The sequence below is a fragment of the Pelobates fuscus genome, chromosome 13 (assembly GCF_036172605.1).
Source record: "Pelobates fuscus isolate aPelFus1 chromosome 13, aPelFus1.pri, whole genome shotgun sequence".
Lineage (NCBI taxonomy): Eukaryota > Metazoa > Chordata > Amphibia > Anura > Pelobatidae > Pelobates > Pelobates fuscus.
In genome coordinates this window covers 29170062-29185992 of record NC_086329.1, presented here as the reverse complement: position 1 = coordinate 29185992, position 15931 = coordinate 29170062, and positions in this window count along the sequence as shown.

The following is a 15931-nucleotide window of genomic DNA, read 5'->3' as shown; positions in this document are numbered from 1 at the left end:
GAGAGAGGAGGAAAAAAAACTTCTATTAATTCACATGCATAATCTATTGTTTAGTTTTTTGCTTTGTGTTTCATTGAAGCTTAAACATTGGAAGGTGGGGGGGGGGAGCAGTTTAACCCTTTTAATACTATAATTAGTAGCAGGCACCATTTAGCACATGGTCCTACCGCGTAGCACTGCATCGTTAAAGCCAGAATTCTTCATATGTTAGAGACAATAGCCGGGTGTCACTTCCTATTGTCTTGTTAGGGACGAAGATAAATGAGCTGCTGTCGTAATTTAGATCAACTGCTCCTCTGCTAACTTCTATTATTTGTTTATTTATGGAGTGGTATCTAATTAAAAGCACGGTCAGGTGCGTGCACTGCATGCAAAGTGATTTTGGAAGCGGTCTGGACAAATCAATACTAATTTTTAAAGGTGCATTTAAAGCACATTTACAAGGGAAGTATGCAAAGTACACAGTATACACATTAGGACTATCGAGTGCAAACAATGAGATAGATGGATTATTCTGTCTTTAGTAAGCCCATTCCTGATGTTGATTTCATGTGTTTAACCGATGACTTGCTGGAAATCATAGTATTATGAGCTTAATTTAGCAAATGTTGTTCAGTTAACAGATTGAATAAACCCTACAGTTGCCAGGCATAATTTTAAAGATGACTGTAAAAAATACATTCTTATGGCTGTATTGAGTAACACTCCAAAATATATTTTTTTTAAAAACAAATTCACCATTTAGTAGATATAACCCCACAGAAAACATGCATGTATTTAATTATGCATTTTGTCATTGGAGTAGATCGAAAAACAGTTTGCAAATGCTGCAGATCTCTTCTCTGCAGCCTTTGCAAGTCCTCCCCTTCCAACCCCGCCCAGACATTCTGAGGCTGTCCAATCACAAACTTCCCAATGCAGCTCAATGAGATATCTTTGCAAAGAAGGTGCTCTGGGAAATTGCTGCCTCTTGAGTTTTGCTCCACTAAGCTTAACTACCAGGAAGTAACAGGACTGGTGGTCTGCTTGAAAGTCAGGGGGTTGTTACCAGGTGTGTGCCAGGTGAGAGGGCCTGAAAAAAAAACTAATCCCCTGACCTCACATGTAGAAGGGTGAGGATTAAGGTCTTCTTGACATGGTACTTTATACAGCCATTGAAAGTTTCACATTCAGCAGCTCAGTTCCGTCCTTGAAATTGAGTCACTTGGGGATCTAAAAATTATTTGTTTTCAGGGCCCTCCTACTGATTTGCTGTGGCTAATTAACCTCCTATTAACCAATAATGATCTATAAAGGGCACAGTAATCGGATATATTTTTTTCCAATTCGTATTTTTTATTTTGCAATATAGAAAAAATATAGGGAATACGGAAAGAAAAAAAGGGGAAGTCATGGGGGTACAACAATTGCATCTTTTGAGTATACAGTTCTATTGTCTGTACATAGAATCTAAAAGAATCTAAAAGAAGCATGTAAGTATATAAGTATAGCCGTGTGTCCCTTTGTATTAATGGCAAATAGCGTGTTCAAGACTGTGCCCCACTGAACCCTTTGCGGGGACCTGCCTTGTGTAAACTTGTCTGAAGGACAGGTGGCACGGTTTACTGGTGTGAAAGTGTACTGGCTAAAGTTTAGCTTGCCATCTAGGGGTCTGTCAGATCCGCTTTAGTCGGGGTTGGATGGCTTCCTATGACTGGAAGATAATTGCCACGAGAAACACTTACAAGGCTATGGACCACCTTACGATGCTGATTGTGTAGTGTTGTGGAGATGGGGGTGGGGGAAGGTGTGAATAAGGGGGAATACTGGGGGTGGGGGAGGGGGAAAGTAAGATCAACACTGTGCGTACCGCATTAAACTATTTATATGGGTGATTTCTCCAACACATCTTTCTCAGTAATAGCTTCTCTGGTTCGTCCCTTTGATTGGGAGCTTTCTTGCTTATAGGTATAGCCTATAGATTCATCTGTGTCTACTCTGCTTTGTTACCTGACTACCAACAGATATAAATACAGATACATAGATATTATTGTTTTTATTTATTTTTTGTCCTTCCCATTGAGCATTAGGTCGCCCTTCATTCAAACCATGGTTGCCATATGGTGCCTAGTGTCTCCAATCTGGAGTGGGAGTCTGTTGTTGATTTCTCGTATATGTACAATTGGTGTATTTTGTCCCAGAGGAGCGACTTGGTTATTATTATTATTATTATTATTGCCATTTATATAGCGCCAACAGATTCCGTAGCGCTTTACAATATTATAAGAGGGGGGTTTAGCTATAAATAGGACAATTACAAGAAAACCTACAGAAACGAAGGGTTGAAGAGGGCCCTGCTCAAACGAGCTTACAGTCTATAGAAGGTGGGGTGTAAAACACATTAGGACAGGGAATAGGATTCAAATTAGGTGGGAGTGGAGCAGAGGTGGAGGAGAGAGTAGAGTGCTGCCCTTTAGGAGAGAGCAAGAGACAGGTATGTGAGGTAGAGGTTACTCTGGGAGGCCATAGGCTTTCATAAAGAAATGAGTTTTAAGGCACTTCTTAAATGATTGAAGACTAGGGGAGAGTCTGGTGGCGGTAGGCAGGCTATTCCATAGGACGGGAGCCGCCCGCGAAATGTCCTGCAAGCGTGAGTTGGCCGTACGGGTACGAGCAGCGGACAGAAGAATGTCACGGGCAGAGCGGAGAGACCGAGAAGGGGCATACCTATGGGTCTGTGAGGAGATTTAAGAGGGGCTAAGATTATTCAGTGCTTTATAGGTATGGGTTAGCACTTTAAATTGGCTACTATAGTATACAGGAAGCCAGTGTAAGGACTGACAGAGGGGTTAGGTGTGAGAGGACCGACTAGAGAGGAAAATCAGTCTGGCGGCAGCATTCATTACAGACTGTAGCGGGGCAATACGGCTATTGGGAAGACCAATTAGGAGAGAGTTACAATAGTCCACGCGAGAGATTACTAGAGCATGGACAAGCTCTTTAGTAGCATCTTGTGTAAGAAAGGGGCGGATGCGGGCAATGTTTTTGAGGTGGTATTGGCATGATTTGACAACAGACTGGATGTGAGGCTCAAAGGTGAGGCCAGAATCAAAAGTAACACCAATACAACGTGCTTGTAAGGATGGGCTGATATGGGTACCACCAATCTGAAGGGAGAGCGAGAGAGGAGGATTACTATTAGGAGGAGGAAAGACAAGAAGTTGTGTTTTGGAAAGATTCAGTTTCAGAAAGCGGGACTACATCCAATCAGAGATAGAAGAAAGGCAAGAGGTGACACGTTGCAGGACATCAGGGATCAGAGAGGTCTGGGGAGGAGAGATATATCTGGGTGTCATCAGAGTGCAGGTGGTAATTGAATCCAAAAGAGGCAATAAGCTTGCCAAGAGAGGCAGTGTAAAGAGAAAATAGAAGGGGACCAAGGACAGAGCCTTGGTTGGGCAAAGCGTCTTGCTAATATTATTATAACTGCTATCCGCTTAGCTTGGAGTGGTGTATCTTTAGGGAAAAATAGAAACAGGCCTACCATTAGGGTATAGGGCAGTGATGGCGAACCTATGGCACGCGTGCCACAGGTGGCACGCCGAGCCCTCTCTGTGGGCACGCGGCCACAGGTCCGCCATCACTGCAGAATAGGCGCCTGCCTGCCCGAAACGGCAGGCGCCTATTCTGCTTCCGGGTCGGGAGGCAGGGGGAGGGATCTGTGTAGCAGCTCCCCTGTCCTCCCGCGCGATGCTGTGTGGAGCGTTGCCGAGCGTTACCATGGCAACGCTCCACACTGCATCGCGCGGGAGGACAGGGGGAGCTGCTACACAGATCCCTCCCCCTGCAGTACTTACCACCACCGGACCACCAGGGATGGCTGTGTCCCCCCCCCACACTTCATTGATGGTAAGATGGAGGGGGGTGGGATACTAACACACCACCCCTACCCCCCCAGAAGTACCCTTACCCCCCCAGCAGCACCCTACACAACACAGCACCACCCCACCCCCCCAGCAGCACCCTACCCCCCACAGCAGCACCCCACCCCCCCAGCAGCACCCTACCCCCCAGCAGCACCCCTACCCCCCCAGCAGCACCCCTACCCACCACAGCACCACCCCTACACAGCATTACCCCACCACACCCCCCCAGCAGCACCCCTACCCCCCAGCAGCACCCCTACCCCCCAGAAGTACCGCTACCCCCCCAGCAGTACCCCTACTCCCCCACAACAGTACCCCTACCCCCACACAGCACCCCTACCCCCACACACAGTACCCCTACCCCCCCACAGCACCCCTACCCCCCACACACAGTATCCCTACCCCCCACACAGTACCCCTTACCCCCCACAGCACAGCACCCCTACCCCACGCAAATCACCCGTCACACACACACACAGCACCCCTCTCACACACACACAGCACCCCCCCAAACACACACACAGCACCCCCCCAAACACACACACAGCACCCCCCCAAACACACACACAGCACCCCCCCCCACACACCCAGCACCCCCCCACACACACACAGCACCCCCCCCCACACACACACAGCACCCCCCCCCACACAGCACCCCCCAACACACACACAGCACTCCTCCACACACACACACAGCACCCCCCCACACACACACAGCACCCCCCCCACACACACACACAGCACCCCCCATACACACACAGCACCCCTCATACACACACACAGCACCCCTCATTTACACATACAACACCCACCCCCCCACACACACGCACCCCCCCACACACACGCACCCTCCCCCACACACGCACCCTCCCCCACACACAGCACCCCCCACACACACACGCACCCCCCACACACACACGCACCCCCACACCCCCACACACGCACCCCCCACACACGCACCCCCCCCCCCCCCCACACACGCAATTGCCGTGTTGGCACTTTAAGGTAAAAAAAGTTGGCATGTATTGCGGTTTGGGCACTCGGGCTCAAAAAGGTTCGCCATCACTGGTATAGGGTATATTCGGGATATTCAGTGTTTGGAATAGCGAGTAAACCTCTTATTCCATAGGTCTAATATTGGGGCACTGCCACCAGATGTGGAACATGTTGCCTTCTGCGTTCCCGTATCTCCAACATAGTGGGGATACTAAGAGGTATATTTTATGTAGTTGGTGTGGCGTCAAATACCAGCGATATATAAGCTTTTTGTGTGCTTCCTCGTGAGTATAGCATGATGTCATACATTTTAGGGCTTTGAGAGATTTTAGCCACTGATCGCCGGTGGGCGCATTGACCCTTTCATTTGCCCATTGTGACATGTACGTGTGTGTTTTGGTTGGGTTTGTACTCATAAGTGCTTTGTAGCATAGGGATAGTGTTTTAGGTTTCGTTGGTGCGTTATTACATCAGTTGTATAAAGAGTTGTGTCAACCCATCTGATGTATTTGGCAGGTCAGCCTTATGGATCATGTGGCCAGAATACTATCTATTTGTATATATTGAAAGATAAACGAGTTTGGTAGAGAGAATGTCTGCTATAGATCAGGGAAGCGCAGTATGTAAGCATGAGTGCAGAGGTCTTGTATAGATTCGATACCTGCTGTCGCCCAGGGTTGCAAATGAAGCCACGGTGATACCCTGTTTAGTGCTAGGATATGCGCGGAGGGGAAATTTGTGATCGTGCCCCCTGTATTTCTAAAATTGGTCCCAGGTATTAAGCGTCAGTATGGTGGTTAGCAATCAGATTTTTTAGAGTATTCTACTCCAAAATGGAATGTTACAAGATGTTTCTGAATCTGCCACCGATAAATAAACATGGAATTGCTTTCTGTCAAAAGATCTTTAAGCATTAAATTGTGACAAAGGCAAAATAGGTTGGGCTGCAGATCAGTAAGAACAGTGTATATATAGGCTGAACCCTAACTAGTACATAATGATATAAAAACCCTTTGGTCCATTCAAACAGGCTGCTGGCCACAGACATATATTTGAGAGCACATGTAGACCATAGCCCATGGATTTTCAAGTCTATGTACCACAAGGGAATGTGTATATACACTGATCATCTACGACATTATAACCACCTGCCTAATATCATGTAGATCCCCCTCGTTCTGCCAAAACAGCTCTGTTGCGTAGAGGCATGGACTCCACAAGACCTCTGAATGTGTCCTATGGTATCTGGCACCAAGACATTAGAAGCAGATCCTTTAAGTCCTGCAAGTTGCAAAGTTAGGCCTCCATGGATCGGATTTGTTGTTCCAATACATCCCACAGATGTTCAATTGGATTGAGATCTAATGAATTCGGAGTCCAAGGCAACACCTTTGTCATGTTCCTAAAACCATTCCTGAACAATCCTTGCAGTGTGGCAGGGTGCATTATACACCTGAAAGAGGCCATTGACATCAGGGCCTTCTGTCATTGCTCCATGGTTCAGTTCTGATGCTCACATTCCCATTGAAGTCTTCTAGTCTTGGACAGGGGTCATCATGGGCACTCTGACCAGTCTGCGGCTACTGTGTGTTCTGATACCTGTCTATCGTGGCAGCATTAAGTTTACCAGCAATTTGTGTGATATAACCAGACAGACTAGCCTTCGCCCTCCACCTGCATCAATGAGAATTAGGTGCCCATGACCTTGATGCCAGTGCACTAGTTGTCCTTCCTTGCATTACTTTTGTTTGGTACTAATCACTGCATGCCTGAAACGACTCACAAGAATTGCCATTTTGGAAATGTCGTCTAGCCTTTGCTATTTGACCCGTGTCTAAGTCACTCAGATCCTTTTGCTTGCCCATTTTGCATGCCTCTGACTGTTCACTTGCTGCCTAACTTATCCCACCTCTTGACTGGTGTCATTGTAATGATAAAACCAATGTTATTCACTTAACCTGTCAGTGGTTTTAATGTTGTGGTTGATCAGTGTATAGTTTTGCCAAATTACAAAGCATATGGCCCCAGCTTATCCCTTCTCTTCACAGTGTAATATATAAGGTACAAAACATTAGCCAGCACATGCTGTAATTTAGAGGAATACATTTAATTATTTCTACTAGCAGATAGGTTGGAAGCTTAGTATAATGGTGTGTAGAGAGATTATGCAGCATCACCACATTTACACCCAGTGATGCCAAATGAGGTCATTTTGGTTACACTCATTGTCCCGATGTCCTGCCTGCAGACCTTTTCGGTTTTAGATGTCTGGGTGAGAACTTGCTGCTGTTTGGTTGGTCCTTTGCTCCCCAGGTAATTACAGGTTTGTGAAACATTCAGCCAGAAGACTTTGCTGATAATTTGCAGCTTCACAGTCACTGCTGTTGCTTGAGCGAAATAGCAATAAAATTGGGGATTACCATATGTTTTATTGATATGTGACATTTAGATCTTGTTAATACAGTAACTGAATTCTCGGCATTCTCATTACAAAATGAAGTGGGCCCATAGGGAAACCACTTTTTTTTCTGCAGTGAGTTGTTTGAGGACCTATACCTTGCAGTTAAGGATTATAGGAATAACGTAACAGTCGGGTTCACTATATGGAGAAACAAGGGGCTACTTGGTAGTGGTAGCTAAATATGCATTTTGAGAAAATAAAGTTGAGGCTATCACATTAGAATCATCTGTTATCTAGTGAGTCTGCCGCTTGCACGGATTGTGGATTGTGTAGAGTCTCACCATCCTCGTACAATTTTGCACATTTATGATAAATACTCTGGTTATTTTAGCTTTAAGGTGTGAAAATAAAGAGGAGGTGCAAGGAACACCTTCGTTTTAATACACAACTAGAAATGAAGGAGTTATATTATCGCTAAGCGATTTGCTAATTATGCCAAGTTCTTTGCAAATAATAAATAGATGATGGTTCAGATGCAATGTGTGTCCATTCCAATTTAGATGGCTCACTCACTAAAACACAAAGGCAAGATGTCAAACTGGCACTATAGATATGAACCTGAGATACGACAAGGACAAGCCAAGGATGCCGGAGCACCGAGACAATGAAGCACGGAAAGAAACACAAAGATGGTCATTTATCATATAGCGGGAAGTGGCACCATTTGTTCCAGCTTTATCTATTCTCAGTAGAGGTGAATAAGAGTCACTGTCCCTTAAATCTAAAGTAAGTCAGACAGCTCCAGACACCGTAGAGTGTTGTCTTAAAGTAGTATTGGAACAATAGCAGGATATGAGAAGGTTTATGTATAGAAGGATACATCACTACTGTTATTGTTGAATAGAGTAATGAATATGCAATATTACTTTCTTACCAGGCGGTATATAGTATTAGTTTGTTATAGAGGGTATAGGTGTATTATCAAAGGGACACTATAGTCACCTGAACAACTTTATCTTAATGAAGCAGTTTTTGGTGTATAGAACATGCCCCTGCAGCCTCACTGCTCAATCCTCTGCCATTTAGGAGTTAAATCCCTTTGTTTATGAACCCTAGTCACACCTCCCTGCATGTGACTTGCACAGCCTTCCATAAACACTTCCTGTAAAGAGAGCCCTATTTAGGCTTTCTTTATTGCAAGTTCTATTTAATTAAGATTTTCGTATCCCCTGCTATGTTAATAGCTTGCTAGACCCTGCAAGAGCCTCCTGTATGTGATTAAAGTTCAATTTAGAGATTGAGATACAATTATTTAAGGTAAATTACATCTGTTTGAAAGTGAAACCAGGTTTTTTTTTTCATGCAGGCTCTGTCAATCATAGCCAGGGGAGGTGTGGCTAGGGCTGCATAAACAGAAACAAAGTGATTTAACTCCTAAATGACAGTGAATTGAGCAGTGAAACTGCAGGGGAATGATCTATACACTAAAACTGCTTTATTTAGCTAAAGTCATTTAGGTGACTATAGTGTTCCTTTAAAACAGAGAGGGAGATTCACGTCAAGTTCTTGTAAATTCTTTTAATTTAAAAAAATATATTTTTTTAGATTTTCAAGAAGTTTTAGTACGTTACAAATTCCATATGCACGACACAAGTAAGAAGAACGGACAGGTATGAATTTAAATGAGACAAAGTAAGAGGAAAATGTTATCGGATTGTTTTCAACCCGTATAGTCATGCAACTGAAGGTGCAATCTGTTGGGATCCTGTAAGCCCCATAAAGGAAGTCGCCTGTCTAGGTTCAGTGAGAGCAGTGTATTCACGCATGGCCACCAGACTGTTCAGGAAATAGTAGTGTAGTCTTGGTGGTCATCTTATGTTGTTTTACAACAATTACAGATTCCATTGGGAAGAATTTTGCGAGGTTCGGATAAGTTCTTGTAAATTCCTAAAGGAGCACTCCTTTAGTACCACGATAGTGCCAAGAGTTCCCAGGCGCCGCCACATCGTAGGTGGTCAAACCATTTTAGTACGGTTTGACTTCTTACTATTTTAGAAAGGTTTGATTTCTAACCTGGGGTCCACGGGGCGCCTTTCCACCCTAAACTACGTCAGCCATGGAGCAGCTACTGATAATATTCCTTAAGATTAGGCATATCTCATTGTCTGAGAGAGTAAGTTTCAGGTTCCCATGACAAGGGCCCTGCTGGCACCATAACCACTATAGCGCTTTGTAGTGATTATAGTTGTACCCTATAGTGTCGAATGAAATAAAGCTCAAATGCACATGGTGGTGTCCTGAAATGCCATGTATATTTGAGGGTTAGTGATAAAAGCATTAAATTGCTTGATTACAATATGGATATTCACTAAATGTATAATTAGCTACTTTGACCAGAATATGCATTTGGAGGTTGGTTGCCATATTATTTTAATATTTAATGATTGTGGGGTTACTTTGATATGAGTATTCCTTATTAGCCTGTGGCCACGTAGGACAAAGTATTAGCTTGCTAGCAATTTCCTGCATTAGTTTGGGTATAAGCAGGAATGAACACAATTTAGTAACACTTGTTATGCAATATCGTACTAATCCAGGTCCACTGGCACATATCTGGATTTGTGGGGGACATCAAACATGTTATCCACAAGAGCTTTGATGGAACTTCTAGGCATCCTTGGTCAACTGTACTCCATGATTGACAATCTGCTGCAGTCAGTCACTGTATTAATGGCATAGATGACCTAATCTTATAAAGTATGAGTTTGATGCCGGGATTACTTTGATACCCAGAATAATTTCTGATGAAAGACAGGCTTCAGTTTGATGACCAGCTGAACACAGTACGTGATGGCTGGCAAGGTGTATTAAGCTTAATGGCATGCGGGAGATGCAATATCTTATAGTTGGCAGGTTGAAGAGCTATACTGAGTACTGGCAGAGCGTTGGTTCTAATGAGCTGTATATTTCATGATTAGTTTGCAGACTGGCAAGGGACGGCCTACAATGGCTTTCCTACCATGTCACCACCAAGCCCGTATTTTCCTGTCAGAATAGTTAATATGTTAAATTAAGCTAATAATAACCCCACTTTTGAAATATCACATCACTCCTACCAGCATCAGCACCAATCCACAATGATGCAATAAACTCTGACTTTTTCTTTTACTCGTCTAAATACTGGTACGATAGAAAAAACAGCCTGTGAGTTCCTAAAAAAAAACGTGCTTCATTGTAACATAGGATATCATGTTCTTTACAAAAAAAAATATTGAGATCCTTAAATTATTGCTACAGCCATGTTCTCCTTAATTCAAGATTTACTATTAGCATCATAAATATCCCCCAAATCATTCACATCTGCTTCTATTAACATGCCACGATAACACAGTCCTAAAATGGGATATAATCTTATGTAATTCTCAGCATATTAGGTACTGTTGTAAAAAAGTTTCTGATTATTTTTGTATTTTTTACGTTTGCACTACGTAAGTTACCGTGCGTTAAACTGTCGCCGCAGGGTGTCCTTCTCAGTTCCTCCTCCTATTGGGGTACAGGAAGGTCTACAAATCCCTCACCTTCTTTTCTCAGTAAATTCATTCCTATTTCAGCAAAATATCCATGCTTAACCCCTTGAGGACCAAACCTCTGGAATAAAAGGGAATCATGACATGTCACACATGTCGTGTCCTTGGGTTAAACAGATGGGCATCCACCAGCTACCGCTATTTCACCTTGGATGGAAATGTAGTTACCAACATTTGCTACTCTCACCTGCATAATATTTCCAAAATCTGACCATTTTTAGAAAGGTGAGAAGCCAAATAATTAGCCATTATCTCTTTAAAAGGAGAACGATTATTGCAATGTTCTTCTAGCTTCACCCACTGTTCTCATATGAGAAACTGTTAGAATTATTTGTCTTGTTTTATCTATTGTACAGCGCTGTTGAATATATAGGCGCCATATGAATCTTTGTCATTGTATGCCTCTTAGCCACGTTTGCTGCCAGAATCTTCTTCCTTATCAATTTATCAGCAACTGCTACCCCACTGTGCCCTTCAATGACTTCCTTCTGGCTAAAGTACAAGATATTAAAAGTACAATCCAGGTTCCATATTGCCCTAGGTATCTTAGTGTTCAGACTCCTCTGTCCTATACACTGACCTCATATGGGGTAGTCTGTGTGGACATGTTCTTAAAATCATTCTCCTTCACTTGTAGAAGCTGCTCTATCAGTGCACAGCAGTTCTCTTCCCAGCTCCTGCAAGTGATGACTGCACATTTAGTTCTGTCTGTATATTTCGGCAAACCCTGCGTTGGGTAATATCTGTACTTTACTGCAAATGACTGTTTTTATAAATTCCAAAACAGACATCACTTCTACTGTTAACAGTTTGTACCAGGCCTGGAATACACAAAACATTCTCCCCCCGAGAATTTGTTTTATTTATAATAATAATCAGAATAAACAGAAGTATCGTTAGCACATTTCCAGTTACAGGAAACTAGGTCAGATAAGTCCACACACACTGTGCTAGCTCACAGACTGTATCTCCAGCTGTGACTCCCAAACCCACAATGTATTACAAATATAGACATCAACATTCCTGAGAAAGAAACGGTAGAATTTACTATAGTTGTGAGCATTTCAAAATCTGATTGGATGGCATATATAAATGTGTTAAAGGAACAATATAGTGTTAGGAAAACAAAGCTGTATTCCTAACAGTACAGAGCCCCTCTGATCCCTGACCCCTGCTCCCTCCCGGCGCAACACTCAAATAGTTAAATACCCTTTAATTAACTTACCTTATCCCAGAGCTGAAGTCCCTTGGCCTTCCCCATAGGAAAGCATTGAATCACTGTTTTTCTATGGGGTTTTAGAACACGCTGGCAAAGCATAAGGACTTCCAGCGTCAATTAACGGAGTTAAACTCTATGAAACAGCATGAAGCGCCTCTAGTAGCTCTCTGGTATACAGCCACTAGAGGAAGCCGTAAAAGAACTCTGTAGTGTTAAAGTAACACTGTATCTTAATGGAACTCTATAGCATTGGGAATACATATCTGTATTCCTAATGCTACAGCCCTGATGCCCCCTGACATTTAGTCTGCACCCCACCCCCGTGTATAAGTAAGTAAATGAAATAATTAAATTTAAAACAAATTACTCACCTTTTCTCACGTGCGCTGCCTTGATCTCCTCGAGTGATGTCATTGTCCCCAATTGACGGGACAATCCTCAGAGGAGCATAGGGCACCTTAGACATGTGTGCCTAAGATTCTGCCATAGAGAACCATTGAACACAATGATTCTCCGTGGCCCACTGTGACGGCACTGTGCATGTGCAAGTGACGGCACAGAATGTTAAGGTGTAAAAACCAGGAAGTAAGACTCATGGCTCTCATACCAAGAAGGACTGGAGCGCTTCCAAGCCCTCTAATTAGTGTACTACTGTGTTTTAGGGGCTAGGTGAGGAGGGGCAGGACTGCAGGCACTATGACAGCTTCAATAAAAATTAAGTTGTTAAAGTGCCTACAGTGTCCCTTTAACCCTACAGTATAAACATTGCAGTTAAAATGAGATGAAGTGGTCTGGGTGCCTATAGTGTCCCTTTAAATATACTGCAGTCTTTTTGAAAAAAAAAAAAAGATCAAGACACATTAGATATTGCAGTATGTGGTTGTCGAGAAATATGCCAGAAATGTTTAGGTGAACATCTAGTTTATTTCTCTAACTAGTCTCTCTGCTTTAAACATAATTGATTGTGTATATATGCACATGCACACTTGTTTATAAATGTAAACCTATCAGAATTGGTTTTCTTTTAATATATAATTATAACAGTAAATGTGCCACAGTTTGACGACCTTGAGGAGTTGACACATGAATTTGACGGTAATCATGTTTGGAACTGGCCCTTATATATAACAATTGCTACTAACCGAGGCTGCTTACTTTATTTGATTAACTTCCAGAGTTAGGAAATAAGGGCCACTAGAGGGCAGTAGAAAGTCACTGGGATGAACTAAAGAACTTGCAATGGAACAAAAGATATTTGGCCAAAACGAGGGTCGAGTCTTTTGCACAGAGAACGGGGTCAAGTAAATAGGAAGTGTCAGCGAAATAGAGAAAAATAAAATAAAATAATTCCAAGCCAATATATAAAGGGTTTACAATTAAACCTTTTTAGTGTATTACTATGCAATGCCTCCAAACATCACACTACTTAATAAACCTAATAATAAGCATTGTATAAATGAAACTCTTGCTGACTCCCCAAAATAAATTCCAGTGACAGATTTTGGAATAATTTGGGGGCACAAGGTTTAGCATCCAATCTGCCGACGGGTGTGAAATTTTTTGTATTAATTTTTTAGTGTAAAGGATTTTGCCAGATATGCAAGCTAAGGTTGTATTATTTAGATTTTAAATTCTTTGAATAATTCTTCAAACAATCTACGTCAAAGGTATTCTCAGTTACAAAAAGTAGTCTCTTTGTAGTGGAAAAAAAGGACAAAGGAGTATGTACGTGTAGTCGATTGGGTCTTCTCTCCGTGTGCTGCCTGGAAGCCTCGACTCTTGTGTCTTCTAGAATTTTGGAGTTTTAATGCCATTGCCACAAACAAACTTTGTTTAACAATTTTTTTGCGATACTTTTGCTCCCCAAAAACGATCCAACAGTGGAGTCCACAAACACAACTTATTACTTTGGGTTAGATCTACCCTACTTTTCTTTTGTACTTTTTTTTCTTCTTACATGGCTATAGACCATTATTGAATGCTGTATTGACGTTTCTATAGACCCTTAAAAAAAATTTATAACAGATTTTCACCATTACTTTTTTTTTTAAGTACATTATACAAATGCTGCAGAGGACTTAATTTTGATATTTTACTGACTGTTTAGTAGTGATGTCGCGAACATGAAATTTTCCGTTCGCGAATGGCGAACGCGAACTTCCGCAAATGTTCGCGAATGGGCAAACCGGGCGAACCGCCATAGACTTCAATAGGCAGGCAAATTTTAAAACCCACAGGGACTCTTTCTGGCCACAATAGTAATGGAAAAGTTGTTTCAAGGGGACTAACACCTGGACTGTGGCATGCCGGAGGGGGATCCATGGCAAAACTACCATGGAAAATTACATAGTTGATGCAGAGTCTGGTTTTAATCCATAAAGGGCATAAATCACCTTACATTCCTAAATTGTTTGCAATAACGTGCTTTAAAACATCAGGTATGATGTTGTATCGATCAGGTAGTGTAAGGGATACGCCCGCTTCACAGTGACAGACCAAACTCCCCGTTTAACGCACCGCAAACAACCGCAAACAGTCCATTTGCACAACTGCAAACTCCCCATTTGCACAAGGTTGGATACCGATCGATGGTTCGATATTCTGAGCCCTCTCTGATTTACTGTACACGACTATTCGATATTCCCACATTTTTTATATAGCATTTTATGTTTGTTTGAGACCACCTTAAAAATATTGGATATCGCTAAAAATCATGATCACTATATACTTTCTCTACAAACCTCTAAAACGAACCAAACTACTCATCCATCCGCTATACCACTTTATCCCACCTAGAACTAGTGCCCAGTTAAAATACTTGACTCTTACTTACCCACACTCAGTCATGCCACACACATTTCACCACTACTCTCACTGAATCCCTCTGACTACGGCTAAATTCATCTTCTACATCAGAACACTACTCCTAAGATTTGGTTGTATCCATGTCTCGGGTCTTTCATTTAGAATAGGGGCAGCTTCGGTCTCCTTCAACACTGACACTCCAGTGCATATTATTAAAAGATTGGGCAGATGGAAATCCTCAGTCTACAACCAATATATTCCTCATCCCGAGAAAGAAATGAGGAAAGCTTTTAAAAGTTTGGCTTTGTAAATTTGATGCAATAAGTGTGTTTTTCTTTAATACCTTTTCACCCTCTTTGCATAAACCCGATTTACATATATTACTAATATGTTTCTGAACATATATATTATATTATTCACTCACTCACTCACTCACTCACTCTCTGGGCCGGCCTAAGACATTATGCTGCCTAGGTCCAACGTTAAATGACTATCGGGGATAATGTATAATAAACACAGGTTACTGGCTATGGGTGGATAATGTATAATAAACACAGGTTACTGGCTATGGGAGGATAATGCATAATAAACACAGGTTACTGGCTATGGGGGGGATAATGTATAATAAACAGAGGTTACTGGCTATGGGAGGGATAATGTATAATCAACACAGGTTACTGGCTATGGGGGGATAATGTATAATAAACACAGGTTACAGGCTATGGGGGGATAATGTATAATAAACACAGGTTACTGGCTATGGGGGGGATAATGTATAATAAAAACAGGTTACTGGCTATGGGGGGGATAATGTATAATAAACACAGGTTACTGGCTATGGGGGGATAATGTATAATAAACACAGGTTACTGGCTATGGAGGGATAATGTATAATAAACACAGGTTACTGGCTATGGGAGGATAATGTATAATAAACACAGGTTACTGGCTATGGAGGATAATGTATAATAAACACAGGTTACTGGCTATGGGTGGATAATGTATAATAAACACAGGT